The sequence below is a fragment of the Aquarana catesbeiana genome, linkage group LG01 (genome assembly GCF_042186555.1).
Source record: "Aquarana catesbeiana isolate 2022-GZ linkage group LG01, ASM4218655v1, whole genome shotgun sequence".
Classification (NCBI taxonomy): domain Eukaryota; kingdom Metazoa; phylum Chordata; class Amphibia; order Anura; family Ranidae; genus Aquarana; species Aquarana catesbeiana.
Window position 1 is genome coordinate 23,420,733 of NC_133324.1, and position 22,308 is coordinate 23,443,040.

The following is a 22,308-nucleotide window of genomic DNA, read 5'->3' on the forward strand; positions in this document are numbered from 1 at the left end:
AAGGGACTATATACAAGATTTTAGTAATAAGAACGATATCATTAGCAGTAATCAGCATGGATTCATGAAGAATCGTTCTTGCCAAACCAATCTATTAACCTTCTATGAGGAGGTGAGTTGCCATCTAGATAAAGGAAGGCCCGTAGACGTGGTGTATCTGGATTTTTCAAAAGCATTTGACACAGTTCCCCATAAACGTTTACTGCACAAAATAAGGTGCGTTGGCATGGACCATAGGGTGAGTACATGGATTGAAAACTGGCTACAAGGGCGAGTTCAGAGGGTGGTGATAAATGGGGAGTACTCAGAATGGTCAGGGGTGGGTAGTGGGGTTCCCCAGGGTTCTGTGCTGGGACCAATCCTATTTAATATGTTTATAAATGACCTGGAGGATGGGATAAACAGTTCAATCTCTGTATTTGCAGACGATACTAAGCTAAGCAGGGCAATAACTTCTCCGCAGGATGTGGAAACCTTGCAAAAAGACCTGAACAAATTAATGGGGTGGGCGACTACATGGCAAATGAGGTTCAATGTAGAAAAATGTAAAATAACGCATTTGGGTGGCAAAAATATGAATGCAATCTATACACTGGGGGGGAGAACCTCTGGGGGAATCTAGGATGGAAAAGGACCTGGGGGTCCTAGTAGATGCTAGGCTCAGCAATGGCATGCAATGCCAAGCTGCTGCTAATAAAGCAAGCAGAATATTGGCATGCATTAAAAGGGGGATCAACGCAAGAGATAAAACGATAATTCTCCCACTCTACAAGGCTCTGGTCTGGCCGCACCTGGAGTATGCTGTCCAGTTCTGGGCACCAGTCCTCAGGAAGGATGTACTGGAAATGGAGCGAGTACAAAGAAGGGCAACAAAGCTAATAAAGGGTCTGGAGGATCTTAGTTATGAGGAAAGGTTGCAAGCACTGAACTTATTCTCTCTGGAGAAGAGACACTTGAGAGGGGATATGATTTCAATTTACAAATACTGTACTGGTGACCCCACAATAGGGATAAAACTTTTTCGCAGAAGAGAGTTTAATAAGACTCGTGGCCACTCATTACAATTAGAAGAAAAGAGGTTTAACCTTAAACTACGTAGAGGGTTCTTTACTGTAAGAGCGGCAAGGATGTGGAATTCCCTTCCACAGGTGGTGGTCTCAGCGGGGAGCATTGATAGCTTCAAGAAACTATTAGATAATCACCTGAATGACCGCAACATACAGGGATATACAATGTAATACTGACACATAATCACACACATAGGTTGGACTTGATGGACGTGTGTCTTTTTTCAACCTCACCTACTATGTTACTATGTAACACCTGCTCAGTTCCTCCTGCATCATTCACCCCTCCCACACAAATCTTACCATAAATCATTAGTGATTCACATGATCAATGCAGCAAAACAATGCATACCAATTCACTGGAAATCTAAAAAAAATCCCCACTATTAAAGAATGGTTTAGTAGAATCAACAGGAAGAACTAATACACATTGCACATGACACACCCAGGAAATATGGTATCAAATGGGCTTGCTGGAAATACTTCCAGACCACATTCAAATTTGCCCACCTCAACTCGTCTCATACTTAGATACCTAGAGTCTAACATTCCTGAAACCCAAAGTTCAGAGCTAAAATTCGTCAATCTTACACTCAAATCTGGAACCCTACTAAACGAGGGCTGCCCCTCCTCCTACACCTAAACCCAAAATCAGCAATGATAGACCTCAGGGGAGGGAAGCAAGAGATGGCCCAATACTACTTTAGCAACTACACTCTTCTTATCTTACTCCCCCTTCCACTTCCCTCTTCTCTCCCCCTCTACCTTTTCCCTCCCTCATCCCTGTTAACCCACCTCATGCTCACCCTTTTATAAGTTGTACACCCACCCCCAACAGACAGGACTTTACAATCAGTACAAAACACCATTGACAACACCCCCCACACACCCCACCCTAGATTTCTTTGCAACATAATTAACCCACCATGTTAACAAAAGGAGACCTCCACTGGATGTGAGACATCTAACACCATCTGTGACATTCGCATCATATCAGATTCCTCCAACCTCACGAATATTCCACCACCCACGGTTTTTCAGTTATACCACTCATGGACAACCTTGACAACTCCTATAGGACCAGCCCCACCTGTTATAAAGTAATCTAAACAGAATGTACGCATTGGTGGGACAAGGGTCTTTCCCTTTTTTCTCTTCCTCTTCTCTTTGTTAAGGTCCTAGTGGGGCAAATGGAACAATGAATGTTCCTACATACACTTTGCTCTTTGCTTAATGTACTGTTCATGTACGATATTTCTGTACAATATTACCTGTTAACCTGCTTGTAAAAAATAAATAAACTTTTTCTGGAAAAAAAAAAATAATATAAGCAATGTGTGTTGATCTTTATTATGTATTGCACCTTACTGGGGTAAAAGGCATAAAAGCAGCAATAACTGGATGTTCAACAGCAATAGCAAACTAGGACCGTAATGTACACATTGACCATCACTGTACAATCCTATCAGATATTTGTATAAAGCTAGTTATAAGAAAATATGTATAACTAAATATTATTATCAGTAACCGGCTTTACTAGTCTGCTGCAATGTTGGAAATACTGTCATCATATGGTAACCAGGCTTCAGAATATCACCTATCAGGGGAATCCAACACAACACAGAGACTAAAAGATTTTTCTGTATAAGATACAAGAAATACAACATTCTATATGTGACTTCAGTGATCAGGGGAAGAATAGTAAATTCAGATTCCATCCCCTGAGAGATTGTACAGAAACTTTCATCCAATAGAACAAACTCCGGCTGTTCCCTGAAGAAGATGTCTAATAATACTTTACTAAAGAACTGCTTTCCAGTATCAGCAATGCTGAGAAATAAAAGTTATAAAGTTTAGTAGTTTCTTTTGCTAGATATTCAGTATATATTACATTTAACATTCAGATGCAAGATTACAAAATTATATATTTATTATTAACATGTGAAATATGAAGAAAATGTATATAATACTTAAAGATAAAATGTACTGTTCAATAAAATGTCAATAATAATAATAATAATAATAATAATAATAATTAAGATAATTATAATAAACACTATGGGGGTTATTTACTAAAGGAAAATCCACTTTGCACTGCAAGTGCAATTGAAAGTGCACTGGAAGTGCACTTGAAAGTGCAGTCGCTGTAGATCCGAGGACATGCAAGGAAAATAAAAAACAGCATTTTAGCTTGCACATGATGGATGATAAAATCAGTAGAGCATCCACTCTTTTCAGATCTATCCCTTAGATTTAGAGCGACTAAACTTCCAAGTGCACTTGCAGTGCAAAGTGGATTTGCCTTTAGAAAATAACCCCCTATGAGTAAAATACTTAAGATTTGTGAAGAAAGGTTAAGTAATATATATGGACATTTTGTTCATTAAATGCATCTACAGGGATAAATACCTTTAATCTTTTTAACCACTTCCTCTCTCACACCTGTACCCCCAACTATCAACCAGAGCAATGTTAACTTTCCACTATTGATTCAGCAATAACTTTAGTATATATACATATAGATATATTGTTTTTCTTAGAACAAAAATATACTTTTATTGCTCATATTATTCAAAAATAGTTTCTATTTTTTTATGCAATCCATAGACAAAAATAGCCAATCTTAAAGTCCTACTCCAGGATAACTGTATTAAAGCAGTAGAGATACCAATTCTATATATGATGATCGGTTCCCTCTGAACAGGGGGCTGAATTGGCAAAAGTTTAGGCATTTGGGCGAACGTCCCAACAACCAAAGTTTGGTCCAAGCCTAGGTTTGGACTGAAACATTGGCTCATTCCTATTCTTCACTAGTGTTCGGCAAATGGTTCAGCCCAAGCATGAGTTCAGGACTAACATTGGTTGTTCAGCCCATTCAGTGAACACCCAAATTTGCAGGGCGTTTGGCGGGTCTTCGCCCCCACCGAATGCCTTGCAATGCACTGCACAATGCACAGTGCATTCTAAGCCCTGGCTGGGCAAAGCTTTGGCCAATTTGGGCACAGTAAAAGCTGGTTGTTAAGGAGCGGGGTCGGGAAGCTGACCATGGGTTCCTTAACAACCGATGATTTATCATCTGTCAATGGGCTTCCCCGCTGACACCTGAATAAAAAATAAAATAATTCCCAGTAAAAAAATAGTAAAAAAAGAAAACAGCATGGGGTCCCCCCAGGCAGGTCAGGAAAGGGGGGGAACAGGCAAGTGCCCCCCTCCTGAACCATGCCAGAACACATGCCCTCAACATGGGGGCAGTGCTTTGAGGCCCCCCACCCCAATGCACCTTGTCCCCATGTTTAATGCTGCCACCACCGCCCGACCCGGAAAAAATGTTCCGCCCGCCACAAAGGCAAACTGCCGAAAAACCTGGTTTGCCATATGACAGTTCTTATATAGGTGATGGTGGGGCCACCTGGTGATGTCACCTGGTGGCACTTCCCCCTTGTGACATGACCAACCAGTGCATGCTGGGTCGGTTTCGGCCGGGTACTGTTTTTATTTATTTTGACACTTTTTTGGTAGCACATAGGGGGAGTGGGATCTGGGGGTCTCCTTATTAAAGGGGGCTTCCAGATTCCAATAAGCCCCTCGCCCGCAGACCCCTACAACCACAGCCCAGGCTTGTGGGGAAGACAACATGAGGACAATGGTGCTTTGGGGTAGCAGACCCTTCAGGTGGAGTGGACTGTGGGCATGCTGTTTTCTTCTTTATTTTTTTTAAATTGTTGGGTGCTGGCAATTGCAATTGCGAGTCAATTTAAATGTGATTTGACTCAGTTTCTATAGAAATTTAATTTTTGCTGCAGTATGTTGTAAACATGCTACAGATGCGCCACTTTACAGGCAAAATAAGGGGACCCCCAGGCACTATATTTAAATGAATTTTTCATTTTAATTGTTTAACTTTAAGCATAATTAAAATCACTGTTCCTTTAACCACTTTAGCCCCGGAAAGGATTTCTCCCCTTAATCCCCTTAATGACCAGGCCATTTTTTGTGATACAGCACTGTGTTGCTTTAACTGACAAGTGCCCTTTTTTTCCCCACAAATAGAGCTTTCTTTTGGTGGTATTTGATCACCTCTGCGGTTTTTATTTTTTGTGCTATAAACAAAAAAATAGAAAGATTTTTCGATACCCCCAAATTGGGACTTTAAATTGGCAAGAACACTAATAGATTAAAAAAATAATTTTATTGGTACAAATAGAAACTAAAAAATCATCACACGATGATTGCTAAAACAGACATAAACATAAGACACACATAATACAATATCTTGCAGTAGAGTACAAAAGTACATATATAAAATGGTCCTTCTCCAGTAGAGAAAAAAGAAAAGCTTTCCAGTACCCAACGCGTTTCAGGTTCAAAGTCCTTTCATCAAGGGTATTTATATAGGAGAATTTTAAATTCTAATAAGTAACAAAAAATAAAGTAAAACATACCATAGCTTTTAATGCAAGACATCATTTTGACAGACATAATGAACATAGTACACCCCATGTTGAAATGAGCAACCTACCAAGATATGGTGAATGGCACCGCAATCAAACACACAGAGTATTCAGGCAAGACTAGAATTAACATTTGTCAGTGGATTACGTATGTGAAGGTCTTAAATAAATAAATGTAGTGCTACATTTATTTATTTACTATCTATTTTGAAATTAGTTTGGTGTATCACTTGGAATGTTTAGCAGCTGTGCACGTTTATTATTAGGTTATCTTATTTAAACATCACAATATTTTTTACTTGTGGCGCTGATTATTTCATCTTATGCCGCGTACACACGGTCGGACTTTTCGTCTACAAAAGTCCAACGGACGCTGACGGACTAAAGCTGGCTGGTAATCCGATCGTGTGTGGGCTTCTCCGGACTTTCAACGGACTTTTTTAGCCTCAAATCCGACGGACTTTAGATTTGAAACATGCATCAAATCTTTACGTCGTAACTACGACGGACCCCGAAGTCCGCTCGTCTGTATGCTAGTCCGACGGACAAAAAAACGACGCATGCTCATAAGCAAAAACTAAACGGAAGCACTCGGTCTAGTAAAACTAGTGTTCGTATTGTAGGTAGCACATTCATCACGCTGCCAAATCTGTGATCGTTGAATGCAGCGCATTTTATTTCTTCTTTACGAGTGCTCTAAAGAACGAAGGTGTTTTGCTGTTCATAATCAGAGTTCTCCCAAACTGATTTCTGGATTCTTTTTCTCTTTGATCTCATGAATGATATAGTATGCATTTTAAAAACAATGTTTCCATACTAATAATACTTTTTCCCCTTTTTTTTTTTTTTTAGGTTTGTAAAGTTACCACAAAGAACCCATTATTCTATTTTTTTTTTTATAGTGATTATTTTTTAGTTTTTAGATAAAGTTAACCCAAAGCACCGTTTTTGGTTATGTAAATTTTTTTATTTTCAAGACTTACCACTTGAACATTATTAACATTAGTAATGTATTTTTGGTGTGTTTTTTTCAAACTCAATGAGATTGTTGTCCCTTGTTAATTTAACATTGTGTGTAAAATCAATGATTTAAAAGAAAACACATAAAGTCTTTTGCTAAACTCAAAAAAGATCCATTTATTCATGGTCAAAATAAAATAAAGAGGAAGTCAACGCTGGAAAAAGTCGGTGTACAAGAAAATTGGGATCTTGCGGAGTCCATATAAGAGGGAGCACAATCTGGTCCAAGAATCCCAGAGATCAACAGCACCAGCAGATGATCTAGATGTCCCCAGACTGTGGTCCTACAACAGCCTGCGTCTTCTGTCAGACCAGACTGAACTCAGGTCATCACTTTCTTCTCTTCCCTGCAGCCTTTCCTCCACGCTGCCCTGCAGCCTTCCCTGTAGCCTTCTTTGGAGGCTGTGGCTCTGGTGTTTCAGTTGTGGCAGGAGGAGGAGGAGGAGGAGGAGGAGGAGGAGGGGGGGCTGCCTCATGTAGTTGGGTGTTTTGTGTTAGCGTGCCCTGCAGCCCCTTATGGATTGTTTCCCCAAATAGGCGCTCACAAATGAGGCGCTGCTCCCAATCCATCTGAAGAAGCCTGCTGGCTAAGTAGCAGCCATAGGATTCTTCCGCTTCGGGGGGGCTCCTTAAAAAACGGGTGGCCTCTTGCATGAGGCGCAGGGATGCGTCCTGTGTGACCATCCCCTTCCTGGCCCTTTTTTTGGGAAGGTGGAGGGGAGGCACTTGGGATTCGGTCAGGCTCCTACTGGGCCCAGCCACCTCACTTGGCCCAGCCACCTCACTGGGAGCAGCCACCTCCTGCCTGACACTGGGCCCAGCCTCCTCCAGGATGATGGTGAATCCGGCCTCCTCCAGGCTGTCCATGGGCCCGGTCTCCTCCTGCCTGCCACTTTCCCCACATTCCTCCTGGATGGACTCATCCTGTGTATAAAAAAAGGACAATAGTTTGAGTATATTTTTTTGGGTTCATCAATGACACACAGTTTGCTTCTCATGAATAGTAAATTCAATGTGAATACATCTCTTTAATAAAAGAGTCTAATCAGACACCCTAATTATTTCAAGCAGGTGCCAAACATATTTAGCCACTACTGTCAATTGATATGTATACACAATTTTGAGTGCAAAATTATTTTAGACAATTATAACATCCAGTTAACATCATTAATATTAGTACAGTAAATATTTGTTAAAATAATTTACCTGACTCCAGATGGTCATATCTGGTTCATCCAGGATGGAAGACCCAGCTTGCTCCTCATCAGCCTCTGCTGGGGTGGAGGGAAGGGTGGAGGGAAGGGTGGAGGGAAGGGTTGAAAGTGATGGCCTTGCTTCATTCTGGTCATCAAGAAAACGGAGTTGATTGTAGTACCACAGCCTGGGTACATAAACATCATCTGCTGATGCTCCTGATCTCCTTGATTCCTGGATCTTCTTATGCTCCCTCTTATACATGTTCCTCAAGACCCCAATTTTCTTGAGCAATGTCTCCATTGTTGCTTCCGGGATGGTCGCCTGGACAAAGGACAGAAGTCTCTCCAGCGTTGACTTCCTCACATGCTTTGCATAATACTGAGGGTGTTTCACCTCCCACAAATTCCTCATCTCTCGATATTTAGAAATAAAAGCTGTAAGGAACTCTGGATCCTTAAATAGGGGATTCATTATATCTGGAAAAGATGAAGTCACAAGACAAAAAACACTTTTATTATAGGTTTCTGCTAACCCCTCATCATCTTCTCCCTATGTAGGCCTCATCAATCTATCAAGCCATATAGGCCGCTTGCTACAAAGTCATGACCATAAAACCCAAAAAAAAAATATATCTAAAATTACCTTCGTTTTGTAACGTCCTGGTCCACTATCACCTACCACAGAACGTACGTACGACACGTGCGCAAGGGCCCTCTTTAAACACTACGCATGTGTGAAACTCCGCCTGCGTCGCCCGCCCCTGACGTTCGAAATTAACTCATGTTCTCCGCCCCCTAATTCGACGCACAGAACGTACGTACGACACGTGCGCAAGGGCCCTCTTTACACACTACGCATGTGTGAAACTCCGCCTGCGTCGCCCGCCCCTGACGTTCGATTTTAACTCATGTTTTCCGCCCATTTTTTGTTACGGCGCGTAGTGGAGTAAATAATGGCGGAGACACCTGAAATGTTGACGACCTCAGGTAGTGGAGACAGCCCGGAGGCTGGAACGTCAACAAAATCTGTGAGGCCTAGATTTAAGGCCTCTAATATGAGTTTTAAAGAGATGGTGGAGATGGTGGCCATTCTTCACAAAGACGACTATGATGGGAAGTATGGGCCGTACGCACGGCCAAATTTGCGCAAGGCCAAAATAATGGCGAAGGTCGTGGACACTTTGCAGGCATCTTTTGGGGTCCAGCGCTCCAAGGATCAACTTCGAAAAAGATGGTCTGACCTGAAACTCAGGGAGCCGGATCAATACAGACGTATCCGGAAAGTTCTTAAAAAAAGTAAGTACTTGTCGTGTTTTTCTCTTGTGTTTATTACCTTGTATACTGCTCCATGTGCTTTTCCTTCCTATACGATTTTTTTTGTTCATCGTTTTAAACGATCTTTTAATAAACCTTGTTACATATCTATAGATAGATCTATCTATATATATATATATATATATATATATATATATATATATATATATATATATTATATAGATATAGATATATAGATATAGATAGATATAGATATATAGATATATATAGATAAAGATATATATATATATATAGATATATATATAGAGATATATATAGAGAGAGATATATATATATATAGAGAGAGAGAGAGAGAGAAATATATAGAGAGAGAGAAATATAGAGATAGGTAGATAGATAGATATAGAAATGTAAAACATTCTTTTTGAATATTTTAAGTTATCTTTTTTTTTTTCTTTACATTTAGTTAGATATTTATAGATTTTGTTCCAGATATAGAGAGAGAGAGAGAGAGATCAAAAGATTATTAACTATATTTTGAGATATTGATATCTATCTATCCGATATGTCTTTATAATTTTAAATATTGAGGTAAAATAGGAACTCTACACAAACCACTTCACTACAAATGTTGGAAAATTACTATGTACTAAAATATCTGTGTGCTAAGTAGATTAATAACTTTTTGTTTCACATAGGGGAAAAATCACTCAGCCAAAAAGAAGACAGTCCACCCCAAGCCAAACATGATTGGGAAATCAGCCCAAGCCCCACTGAGGATGTGGAGGAAGGAGAGGTGGGCGACATGGGCACCCCACCAGGTGAGTGTCTGACACACCAGCTTACGGTAATCTATGCATGGCTGCCTTTTGTTTAATGTAATTTTTCTACTCTATTTTAGGGGATCTTGTTGTGCTTGATTCAAGCAACAGTGCCACCCCCGAGGATGTGGAGGAATTATGCTACATGGGCACCCCACCAGGTCAGTGTCTGAGACAACAGCTTTATTATGGTAAGGTAAACTATGTATGTCTGCATATTTCTAAAGACATTTTTTGGTTTCATTCCATTTTAGGTACAAGAAGTGACTATTTCACCTCAGAAAGTGCCCAACGGCTAATTGGTCAAATAATGGCCTGGAATAAGGACATGGATGAAATGCGTAATCGGCTGGATCGTATGCAGCAGGAAATGAAGGACATGATTGATGTTTTGGGTCGAATCTAAATGCCCTTTTTGAAACCCCAAAACATCAATCATGTCCTTCATTTCCTGTTTTGCTGACCCCATTCTGGGCCTTTTCTTTATTTTTTTGGCTGAACATAAATGGCTGTTTAACCTAATTTAAAAAAGGAGGGCTGTTTCTCGAAAATACATAAAAAATCCACAAAAAAATAAAACTTGATTTTCTCAAAAACCAAAACAAAAAAAAAAAAATTGATTTTAAAAAACCAAAAAAAAAAATAAAACTTGATTTAAAAAAAAAAAAAATAAAACTTGATTTTAAAAAAACAAAAAAAATAACAAAACTTGATTTTCAAAAAAACAAAAAAAATAACAAAACTTGATTTTAAAAAACCCAAAAAAAAAAAAAACTTGATTTTAAAAAAACAAAAAAAATAAAACTTGATTTTAAAAAAACAAAAAAAATAACAAAACTTGATTTTCAAAAAAACAAAAAAAATAACAAAACTTGATTTTAAAAAACCAAAAAAAAAAAAAAAAACTTGATTTTAAAAAAACAAAAAAAATAAAACTTGATTTTAAAAAAACAAAAAAAATAACAAAACTTGATTTTAAAAAAACAAAAAAAAAAAAACTTGATTTTAAAAAAACAAAAAAATAAAACTTGATTTTAAAAAAACAAAAAAAATAACAAAACTTGATTTTCAAAAAAACAAAAAAAAATAACAAAACTTGATTTTAAAAAACCAAAAAAAAAAATAAAACTTGATTTTAAAAAAAACAAAAAAAAAACAAAACTTGATTTTCCAAAAAACAAAAAAAAAAAAAAAAAAAGCCTGTTTGCGAAAATCAAAAAGCCAAAAATATTTTTTTGTGGATTAGGTAGAAATATTTAAATATAATTATATTTTTCTACATTATTAAGATATCATTATATTTTTGTCTATGAACATTTTATACTAAATGCAGAACTGAATGCATAACAACCATTAATAAAAACATCTCCTTATAGGAATTAAATAAATGTGTGGTTTGTTATTTCAAGGCTCAGTATCAGTTTGGTTATAATTGTAAAAAAGTTGTTTACAGTGGCAATGGAGCTTATTTAGACATTTAAAATTAAAATACAGTTGGCACTACAACTGCTCGACCATAACCTAGGAGACAGCCCAAAAGAAAGGCAAGCAATAAATATAATGCAAGATTTCATCAATATTTTTTTTATTGTAAAAAATTAAATATCCTGGCCCATTGCAATGGCCCCCCTACCCATAAAATAATTAACATATTGCTGTCTAACTTGACGGGCACTTTGGGGGGCCAAGCCAGTACGGACAGTATCCAGGCCCGTAAGGTTGGCATCTATTTGTCCGGCCTCAGGCCCAACTGTGCCTATATAATTCGGAGAATGTTTGTTTAAAAAGTTGTGCAGAATGCAGCACGATAAAATGATAAAATTAAGTTTGTATTCCGCCAAATTAATGGCTGTTTGAAACAGGCGGAACCGGCTGGCCAGAATTCCAAACGCATTCTCAACCACTCTTCTAGCTCTGGCCAGCCGGAAATTAAAAACCCTCCTCTCCGGGGTGAGGGTTCTTTGGGGGAATGGCCTCATGAGGTGCTTGCTGAGAGCGAAGGCTTCATCGGCAATGAAGACAAAGGGGAGTCCTTCCACGTTATCCGCATCAGGTGGCAATCCCAGGCCACCACTCTGGAGACGCTGGCAGAACTCCGTCTGGGCAAATACTCCTCCATCCGACATCCGGCCATTCTTCCCCACGTCCACATATAAAAAATCATAGTGTGCCGACACCACCGCCATTAAAACAATACTGTGGAACCCCTTATAATTAAAATAGTATGACCCCGAATGGGGTGGTGGCACAATGTGGACATGTTTCCCATCTATAGCCCCTCCACAATTGGGAAAGTCCCAACGGCTGGCAAAATGGGATGCCACAGTCTGCCATTCCTGTGGCGTTGAAGGAAACTGGGGAATCAAACAAGAAAACCAAAATCAATTAATTTGGAAGCTAACATTGCAAGAAAATTAGACAATTAAAAACATTATTCCCCAGCATCAGTATAACATTCAATAATTTAATTCTTCTAGAATAACTAATATGGAAAGGCACACTTATCAGATTGCTCACCCCCTCTGATGGAACATTGATTACATTTTAGGGGGTTGTGAAATCCCTAAAAAAGATTACTTTTAGGACACGCAGGAATTTAGGGACTAAAAAGGCTACAAGACTGCAGTTGTCGCACTCTGCAGGTGCAGTTGCTAACCAGCTTACAGTAAATGAGGTAATGTAAAAAGGCATTCATGTTGCAAGGAGTACACAATCACAGGCAAGGGCAATTAATGAAAACACTTTGAGGCTTGCATATGATTTGATGATGGAAATCAGCAGAGCTTCTGCTCATTTACTAAAGCACTGGAACAAATGCACCTGTAGAGTGCACATGCATTTTGCAAAGTGCAACATATATTTGCTTTAGACAAATCAACACCACAGAACATTCAAGCTAATTTTTACGAGGGTAGGGGGGGGGGGGTTGTGAAATCTAGATAATTGCTCATTAGCAGCACACTATTTGGAGTGAGTCTAGGTGGGGGGGGGGTTGGGAAATCTAGCTAATTGCTAATTATAAGCACACTACATACACTCAAACAAAATACATTCAAAATGAGTAGACTAGGTGGATATGTTCCCATCACTTCATGCTGGGAAGGTTATTGAAGGAAAATATACATGCATGACAAAAAATAACAGGAAAAAAATCCAGCATGTGTGAGGATAAAAAGGGGACATTCACACTATATTGCAATGATGGTAAGTAGTGTTTGAGGCAAGAAATACATTACATTATCAAAGATTACATAAAAGAACATGTGATGCTAATAAAAGAAAAATATCTTACCTTAATATAGTCCTTCTGCAGGACCTGGATGATGGCAGAACAGGTCTCTGGGATAATGATCCCCAGAGCCTGGGGGGAGATGCCTGTCGAGAACTTAAGGTCCTGCAGGCTTCTCCCTGTGGCCAAATACCGCAAGGTAGCGACCAGCCTCTGCTCCGGAGTGATGGCTTGCCTCATGCAGGTATCCTGCCTGCTGATATAGGGGGTCAGCAAAGCCAACAAACGGTCAAAAACGGGGTCCGTCATCCGGAGAAAGTTCCTGAAATCCTCAGGATTATTCTCACGGATCTCACGGAGCAAAGGCATGTGACAGAACTGGTCACGCTGAAGCAACCAATTCTTGGTCCATGAACTCCTCCTCGCCCTGTTCATGGACTGGTCTTGGGCTGAAGAATAAACTACAGCACCAAGCACATACAATGCACGAGCTCGACGACGAGTACGTACAGGTAACATGGCTTCAAAACGGTCGGCTGGTCAGAACGCACTAAACAGAACGCACTGAAGAACAGCAAGGCCTGTGAAGAACGACCTGAAAATCAGGAACGAGCGGCCAATAAAACAGAGATTTCTCAATGCCAACTGACCAAACGCACTGAAAAGCAGATACAAACCTCACAAGCACAGACTGAACAACAGTTAAAACAAACTGAAAAATACGAGTCTCACAAGTGCGAATCGTCTCTCACCAAACTTCTACTAACACGAGATAAACACGAGATTAGCAGAAGGAGCCCAAAGGGTGTCGTACGGGCTATTGAACTTCCGTTTTATAGTCTCGTCGGACTTGGTGTACGTCACCGCGTACTAGGCTGTCGTACTTTTGTGTGGTCGTGTGTAGGCAAGTCCGTTCGTAAGAAAGTCTGCCGCAAGTCCGCCGAAGGTACGTCGGAAGTATGTCGGACAGGCTGTCGGACTTTTGTAGATGAAAAGTCCGACCGTGTGTACGCGGCATTAGGTTTTAATTCTGACTGAATCTAAGTTGGGGAAATTTCCCTTTATTTCCTGCCTTGAAGATAATGTTGACTGTAAAATAAAGAGAAAGGTAATTTCTCCTACAGGGACATAGACAGCAATGAGAACCCATCTTTGTACAGTATAGACAATAGTTCAATGTTGTAGTGCTTTGTCCATGTTGGAGAGTTTAATCCCCACATCCTATTCCAAAAGAAAGACTGCAGAAATTATCTTCTTCTACAATGGGGTACATTCACACTCCATCCCATGATGTAAAAAATGTCATTTCACCATAAAAACATATTTCTTTTAGGAAGTATACTGTATCATGAAAATGAATAATTCTATCTAACTACTGAATGTGTGCTGGATATAAAAATAAAAGAATAAACTGACTTTATTATATTAGTTACACTGCCTGGTATAGATGTTATATTTTCAGACTGGTGTTACTATTCTTCAGTTCTTTGTTCTGTAGTGTAAATCAGTCTTAGCCTATGTTACTATTATTCTGTTCTTTGTTCTGTAGTGTAAATCGGTCTTAGCCTATGTTACTATTATTCTGTTCTTTGTTCTGTAGTGTAAATCAGTGTCAGTCGATGTGTATAAAGCTCTGGTGATTGTGTCTCTTTCTGAGCAGATCTGCCAGTGACTGAGAGGACCTGCTGTGTGCCATGAAATGTTCTCCTCCATTCTGTGTCTGTTACTTTGTGTTACTCGTCATCCCCATCACATCCTATGGGATAGTATTGACCCGGAGGCCAACATTTGCTTGTAGACTTACTATGGAAATGCCAATATTTGAGTATGAATATTATCAGGAGGGTGATGTCATTATTGGAGGATTAGTCTCTGCTCACATGAATAGCCAACGTAACATGCGTCCTGTTTTTCAAAATTTTTTTTTTACTCGTTCACCAGACTTTCACAGGTGTGACAAGTAAGTCTCTTTTTCTCATCTTTGCTCTCTCTGTATAACTCAAAGATATAATATGATTCTTCATTTTCACTGTAATATTTTATGAACATTTACAGCTGTTTCTACTGATGTTTTATATATGTTTCCATGATTTGGTTACAGTCTGTGTTGCACCAATATACAATGAATACATTTGTCTTCCATCATATTTTGTCTTCAGGCCATGCTGGGATTTCTGATAAATAATCATTTCATGTCATCATGTATTCTAACCAATGACACAACTAAGCTCTTAATTCACTCCCTGGTCATCTCTCGCCTCGATTACTGCAACTCCCTCCTCATTGGCCTACCTCTGCATACTCTATCCCTCCCTTCAGTCCTTCATGAATGCCAGACTCATCCACCTAACCAACTCCTCTGTCTCTGCTACTCCTCTCTGTCAATCACTCCACTGGCTTCTGCTCACCCAACAAATTAAATTCAAAATACTAACAACTACCTACAAAGCAATCCACAACTCTGCCCCTAGCTACATCACTGACCTAGTCTCAAAATACCAACCTAATCGTTCTCCTCGTTCTTCTCAAGACCCCCTCCTCTCTAGCTCTCTCATCACCTCCTCCCATGCTCGTCTCCAGGACTTTTCCGGAGCCTCTCCAAGCCTATGGAACTCCTTACCCCAATCTGTCTGTCTCTCTCCTACTCTATTAGCTTTTAGATGATCCCTGAAAACGCTCCTCTTCAGAAAAGCCTATCCTACCCACACCTAACAACTGTATTTTCATTTTGTTTATCTGATCACCCCCCAGAGCTACTACCCTTTGTTCCACTTGACCCTCCCTTCTAGATTGTAAGCTCTAATGAGCAGGGCCCTCTGATCCTTTCTGTATTGAATTGTATTGTAATTGTACTGTCTTTTCCGATGTTGTAAAGTGCTGCGCAAACTGTTGCGCTGTATAAATCCTGTATAATAATAATAATATTAATAATGTATGTAGTTATGGCTCCTGCAGACTAAAAATCGAGATGATTCCATCATTGCCAGGAGAGAGGAAGGGAGGTGTGCTATTAGCTTGTGTGTATGATCTTCTATTTATCAGGGCAGCTCACAGCATAGCAAAAAGCCAGCCTGGGGAAAATGTAGGCTTATACACTATATTACCAAAAGTATTGGGACGCCTGCCTTTACATGCACATGAACCTTAATGGCATCCCAGTCTTAGTCCGTAGGGTTCAACATTAGATCATGTATTAAAATGCAGCACATATATATATATATATATATATATATATATATATATATACAGTGGTGTATTTCTGACAGGTACCCTTCCCCACTTCCGGGAGACTGCGCTGTCCCCTCTGAAGTTTGCCCCCCCTCCTCCTTCCTCCACTGGGCCATTCAGAAAGTGCAACGCTCTTCGCACATGTGCAGTAGGGAACCGGTCGGTTTCACTTACCATGAATGATAGTGGCAAAACCCGAGAGCCAATCCGAAAATCGGCTGAGGTGTTGACATCACTGGATCCCTGGACAGGTAAGTGTCCTAATATTAAAAGTCAGCAGCTACAGTATTTTTAGCCGCTGAATTTTAATGCTATCACGGGGGGGTCTCACTGTGCCCATCAATTGCAGCCTCACTGTGCCCCATCAAACGCAGTCACTGTGCCCATCAAATGCAGCCACTGTGCTATCAAACGCTGCTACTGTGCTATCAAACGCTGCCACTGTGCTATCAAACGCTGCCACTGTGCCATCACATGCAGCCACTGTGCCCTCAAACGCAGTCACTGTGCCCATCAAATGCAGCCACTGTGCCCATCAATTGCAGCCACTGTGCCCCATCAAATGCAGCGACTGTGCCCCATCAAACGCAGCCAATGTGCCATCAAATGTAGCCATTGTGCCGTCAAACATAGCCATTGTGCCCTCAAACGCAGCCACTATGCCCATCAATTGCAGCCACTGTGCCCATCAATTGCAGCCACTGTGCCCCATCAAACGCTGCCACTGTGCCATCAAACGTAGCCACTGTGCCCATCAAATGCTGCCACTGTGCTATCAAATGCTGCCACTGTACCCATCAAATGCTGCCACTGTGCCCTCAAACGCAGCCACTGTGCCCATCAAATGCTGCCACTGTGCTATCAAACGCTGCCACTGTGCTATCAAACGCTGCCACTGTGCCATCAAATGCAGCCACTGTGCCCTCAAACGCAGCCACTGTGCCCATCAAATGCAGCCACTGTGCCCATCAATTGCAGCCACTGTGCCCCATCAAACGCAGCCACTGTGCCCCATCAAATGCAGCCACTGTGCCATCAAACGTTGCCATTGTGCCATCAAACGTAGCCATTGTGCCCTCAAACGCAGCCACTGTGCCCATCAATTGCAGCCACTGTGCCCATCAATTGCAGTCACTGTGCCCCATCAAATGCTGCCACTGTGCCATCAAACGCAGCCACTGTGCCCATCAAATGCAGCCACTGTGCCCATCAAATGCTGCCACTGTGCCCATCAAATGCTGCCACTGTGCCCATCAAATTCTGCCAGTGCCCATCAAATGCTGCCAGTGCCCATAACACTGATATACTTTATTTAATCATTGTACCTGCTGTCCTGGGGGTTTCCCTTGTGCTCCTCTCTCTCCTCCTGACGTCACAGCTAGATCCCGCCCCAGGGCCGAGGAGAAGATTCACTGCAGGAAAGCAGTGCAGGGGAGGGTAGGTGGAGCTTAAGGCTCCACCTGTCACCTGCTGCTTATGGGGGCGCGAGTGACACACGCCGCCCCCCCGCATGAGCTAAAGCCCCCCACCCGTCTTGCCGATTCCCGGCTCCCTCAGCCGCCTCCCGCACACTTGCAGCCCACGGCGGCCGGCTTTCTGTAGCGGCGCCGTGGTGTATGGGTGTGCTTGTCAGAAAGTAGGGGGGCGTGAGATACACGCCTCCACCCTCTGCCAAGCACGCCCATACACAGTGGCGCCACTACAGAAAGCCGGCCGCCGTGGGCTGCAAGTGTGCGGGAGGCGGCAGAGGGAGCCGGGAATCGGCAAGATGGGTGGGGGGGCTTTATCTCATGCGGGGGGGCGGCCCTTTTTGCCGCCCCCCCGCAAAGTGCCACCCTAGGCCTAGGCCTTGTCGGCCTAGGCCAAAACACAGCCCTGAGTGCAACATCAACATCTGTCAGTGTCTGCCAGTGGACAAAACATCTGTTACAGTGTACCCATGTCCCATCAACATCTGTACCAGTGTACCAGTGCACAAAACATCTGTCACAGTGTACCAGTGTCCCATCAACATCTGTACCAGTGCACCAAATATCTGTTACAATGTACTAGTATACCATCAACATCTATACCAGTGTACCGGTGCACATAATATCTGTACCACTGTACCAGTGCACGAAAACACCTGCAATAGTGCAATAATGTTCCAGTGCAATATCAACATCTGTCAGTGTCTGCCAGTGGACAATCAACATCTGTCATAGTGTACAAGTGCACAAAACATCTATCAGTGTACCAGTGTCCCACCAATAAATAAAAAAATTAAAAAATGAAAGTGTCCTCGTGCCCCCATGCTTGCGAACAAAGGTGAACGCACACGTTGGTCCCATACGCATACATAAATTGCGATTGCACCACACATGTGAGGTATCGCCGTGAACGTCAGAGCGAGAGCAATAGTTCTAGCACCAGATCTCATGTGTAAATCTAAACTGGTAATAAAGCCTTATAAAGCGTTGCCAATGGAGATTTTTAAACACAGAAGTTTGGCGCTATTTCACGTGCTCAATTTTAAAGCGTGACATGTTTATTATCTATTTATCCGGCGCAACGTCATATTTTATATTTTACCAAAAATGTGGGTATTATATTGTCTTTGTGTGCACTGAAATTCCTTAAAATGTATTTATGTGTTAGTGTGCAAAATTGCAGTAGAAAAACTGCTGTGCAAATTTCGTGTGACATAAAAATTTGCAAAACCCACCATTTTTTTTTCTCCAGGGCCTCTGCTACAAAAATATGTACTGTTTTGGGATTCTAAGTAATTTTCTAGAAAAAATACAGATTTATACTTGTAAACAAAAAGTGTCAGAAGAAGGCTTGGTCTTAAAGCGGTTGTAAAGCACTGGAGTTTTTTTTTTTTTTTTTTTCTTACCTGCAAGGTAATGTCATAATGTGCTAGTATTTTGTTTACACCAAATTCTGACCCGACCATCTGAATATCGCAGCTGAAATCGAGACTCATCAGACCAGGCGACATTTTTCCAATCTTCTATTGTCCAGTTTTGGTGAGCCTGTGCCAATTGTAGCCTCAGTTTCCTGTTCTTAGCTGACAGGAGTGGCACCCGGTGTGGTCATCTGCTGCTGTAGCCCATCTGCTTCAAGGTTCGATGTGTTGTGCTTTCAGAGATGGTATTCTGCATACCTTGGTTGTAATGGGTGGTTTTTTGAGGCACTGTTGCCTTTCTATCATTTGGAACCAGTCTGCCCATTCTCCTCTGACCTCTGACATCAACAAGGCATTTTCCTCCACACAACTGCCGCTCACTGGATATTTTCTCTTTTTCAGACCATTCTCCGTAAACCCGAGAGATGGTTGTGTGTGAAAATCCCAGTAGATCAGCAGTTTTTGAAATACTCAGACCAGCCCGTCTGGCACCAACAACCACGCCACATTCAAAGTGACTTAAATCCCCTTTTTTCCCCATTCTGATGCTCGATTTGAACTTTAGCAAGTCGTCTTCACCACGTCTAGATGCTTAAATGCATTGAGTTGCTGCCATGTGATTGGATGATTAACAATTTGTGTTAGCTAGCAATTGAACCAGTGTACCTATTAACGTGGCCGGTGAGTGTATATTTCACCGATACTCACCATCTACTATTTTTGCAAAAGTTTTACTGCTACAGGGCAGCACCTCTGCACCGGATCACTTATTTATACTGTACGTAATCTGGCTCTTCCGGGTAGGGGGGGCGTGCTTGCCGGCCTCCGACGGCTCGCTCCCTCTGTGATCACACACAGCGGGAGCCAAGCGGGGGGTACTTAATGTCCGCCGGCACCGATCATCAAGCACAGAAGCAGAACTATGTAAACAAGGCAGATCGCCGGTCTGACAGGATGGAAGGCATAAATCGGGCGTCTCTGCAAAGCAGGGACATGGATCCATGTCTTCCCCTAGTAAAAGCACCTCCCACAGTACAGTAAAACACAGTTAACCCTTTGATTGCTCCTGATGTTAACCCCTTCCCAGCCAGTGTCCTTAGTACAGTGACATTGCATATATTTAGCACTGATCACTGGTCCCCAAAAAGTGTTAAATAGTGTCAGAATGTCTGCCGCATTATTACAGTCCTGCTCTAAGTTGCTGATCGCCGCCATTACTAGTAAAAAAATAAATAAATAAAAATAAATGAAAATATCCCATAGTTTGTAGACGCGATAACTTTTGCGCAAACCAATCAATATACGCCTATTGGGATTTTTTTTCACCAAAAATCTGAAGCAGAATACATATTGGCCTAAACTGATAAATTGATTTAAATTAAATTATTTATTTATTTTTTGAATAAGTTTATTTATTTTTTGAATAAGTTTCATAGCAGAAAGTAAAAAATACTATTTTTTTTTTTTCAAAATTGTCGGGTTTTTTTTTGTTTTTAGCGCAAAACATAAAAACCGCAGAGGTGATCAAATACCACCAAAAGAAAGCTCTATTTGCTGGAAAAGAAAGGACACATTTTATTTGTGTGCAGTGTCGAACGATGGCGCAATTGACGGTTAAAACAATGCAGTGCCGTATCGCAAAAAATGGCCTGGTCACGAAGGGGTATATATTTTCCTCTCTCTCTGTATGGAGATCAATCGTTCTCCCACTCTACAAGACTCTGGTCCGGCCGCACCTGGAGTATGCTGTCCAGTTCTGGGCACCAGTCCTCAGGAAGGATGTACTGGAAATGGAACGAGTACAAAGAAGGGCAACAAAGCTAATAAAGGGTCTGGAGGATCTTAGTTATGAGGAAAGGTTGCAAGCACTGAACTTATTCTCTCTGGAGAAGAGACGCTTGAGAGGGGATATGATTTCAAGTTACAAATACTGTACTGGTGACCCCACAATAGGGATAAAACTTTTTCGCAGAAGAGAGTTTAATAAGACTCGTGGCCACTCATTACAATTAGAAGAAAAGAGGTTTAACCTTAAACTACGTAGAGGGTTCTTTACTGTAAGAGCGGTAAGGATGTGGAATACCCTTCCACAGGCGGTGGTCTCAGCGGGGAGCATTGATAGCTTCAAGAAACTATTAGATAATCACCTGAATGACCGCAATATACAGGGATATGTAATGTAATACTGACACATAATCACACACATAGGTTGGACTTGATGGACTTGTGTCTTTTTTCAACCTCACCTACTATGTAACTATATGTTCTGGTAAGAGGCTGAATATTTGTGTTGGAGGAATCATTGGAACATACTTGTATTTTTAGAAGACCCATCAAGGTTTAAAAGGACTGAGCACCGTTTTGAGCACCTTTGTGGACTCTTTGGGGGTTATTTACGAAAAGTAAATCCACTTTGCACTGCAAGTGCACTTGAAAGTGCAGTCTCTCTAAATCTAAGGGGAAGATCTGAAATGAGGGGAAGCTCTGCTGATTTTATCATCCAAACATGTGCAAGCTAAAATGCTGTTTTTTATTTTCCTTGCATGTCCCCCTCAGATCTACAGTGACTTTACTTCCAAGTGCACTTTCAGTGCAAAGTGGATTTGCCTTTAGTAAATAAACCCCTATGTGTTTATTTTAATTATATATTGGATATTTTGAGGCACTTTAGATCAAGTTCTATTAATATATGTATGAAAGATTGTTTATTGATTTGAATGTTTTATATGGAGATGATTTTCTGCACTTGATGAATAATTTTGGTAGCCCGTCTATATAGAACAACATAACATGGTTGCTGCACCTATATATTTTTCATTTTTTATTTTCACTAAGCGCCAAAAATCCCTTTTCACAAATTTACAGTCATTTTTTGGCCATGCGTTTGTTTTTTCCATCATCGGTATGGAAACTAATCTCATACGAGGTTGTTTACATGTTATCTTTTTTTTCCCACAATACACAAAGCCAAGTTGGGATCAGGAAAACATGGAAATGTCCTATGTAAAAGAGGTCATCCTAGCAGAGAAGGGCGCCAAGACTTGTTTGCTTACAGGCTGCACTCTTGAAAATCTAGGCTTGGGTCCAGCATAATAAGTGGTCAGTTCCAATGCAGAATGTGTGTAGTGCTAAGC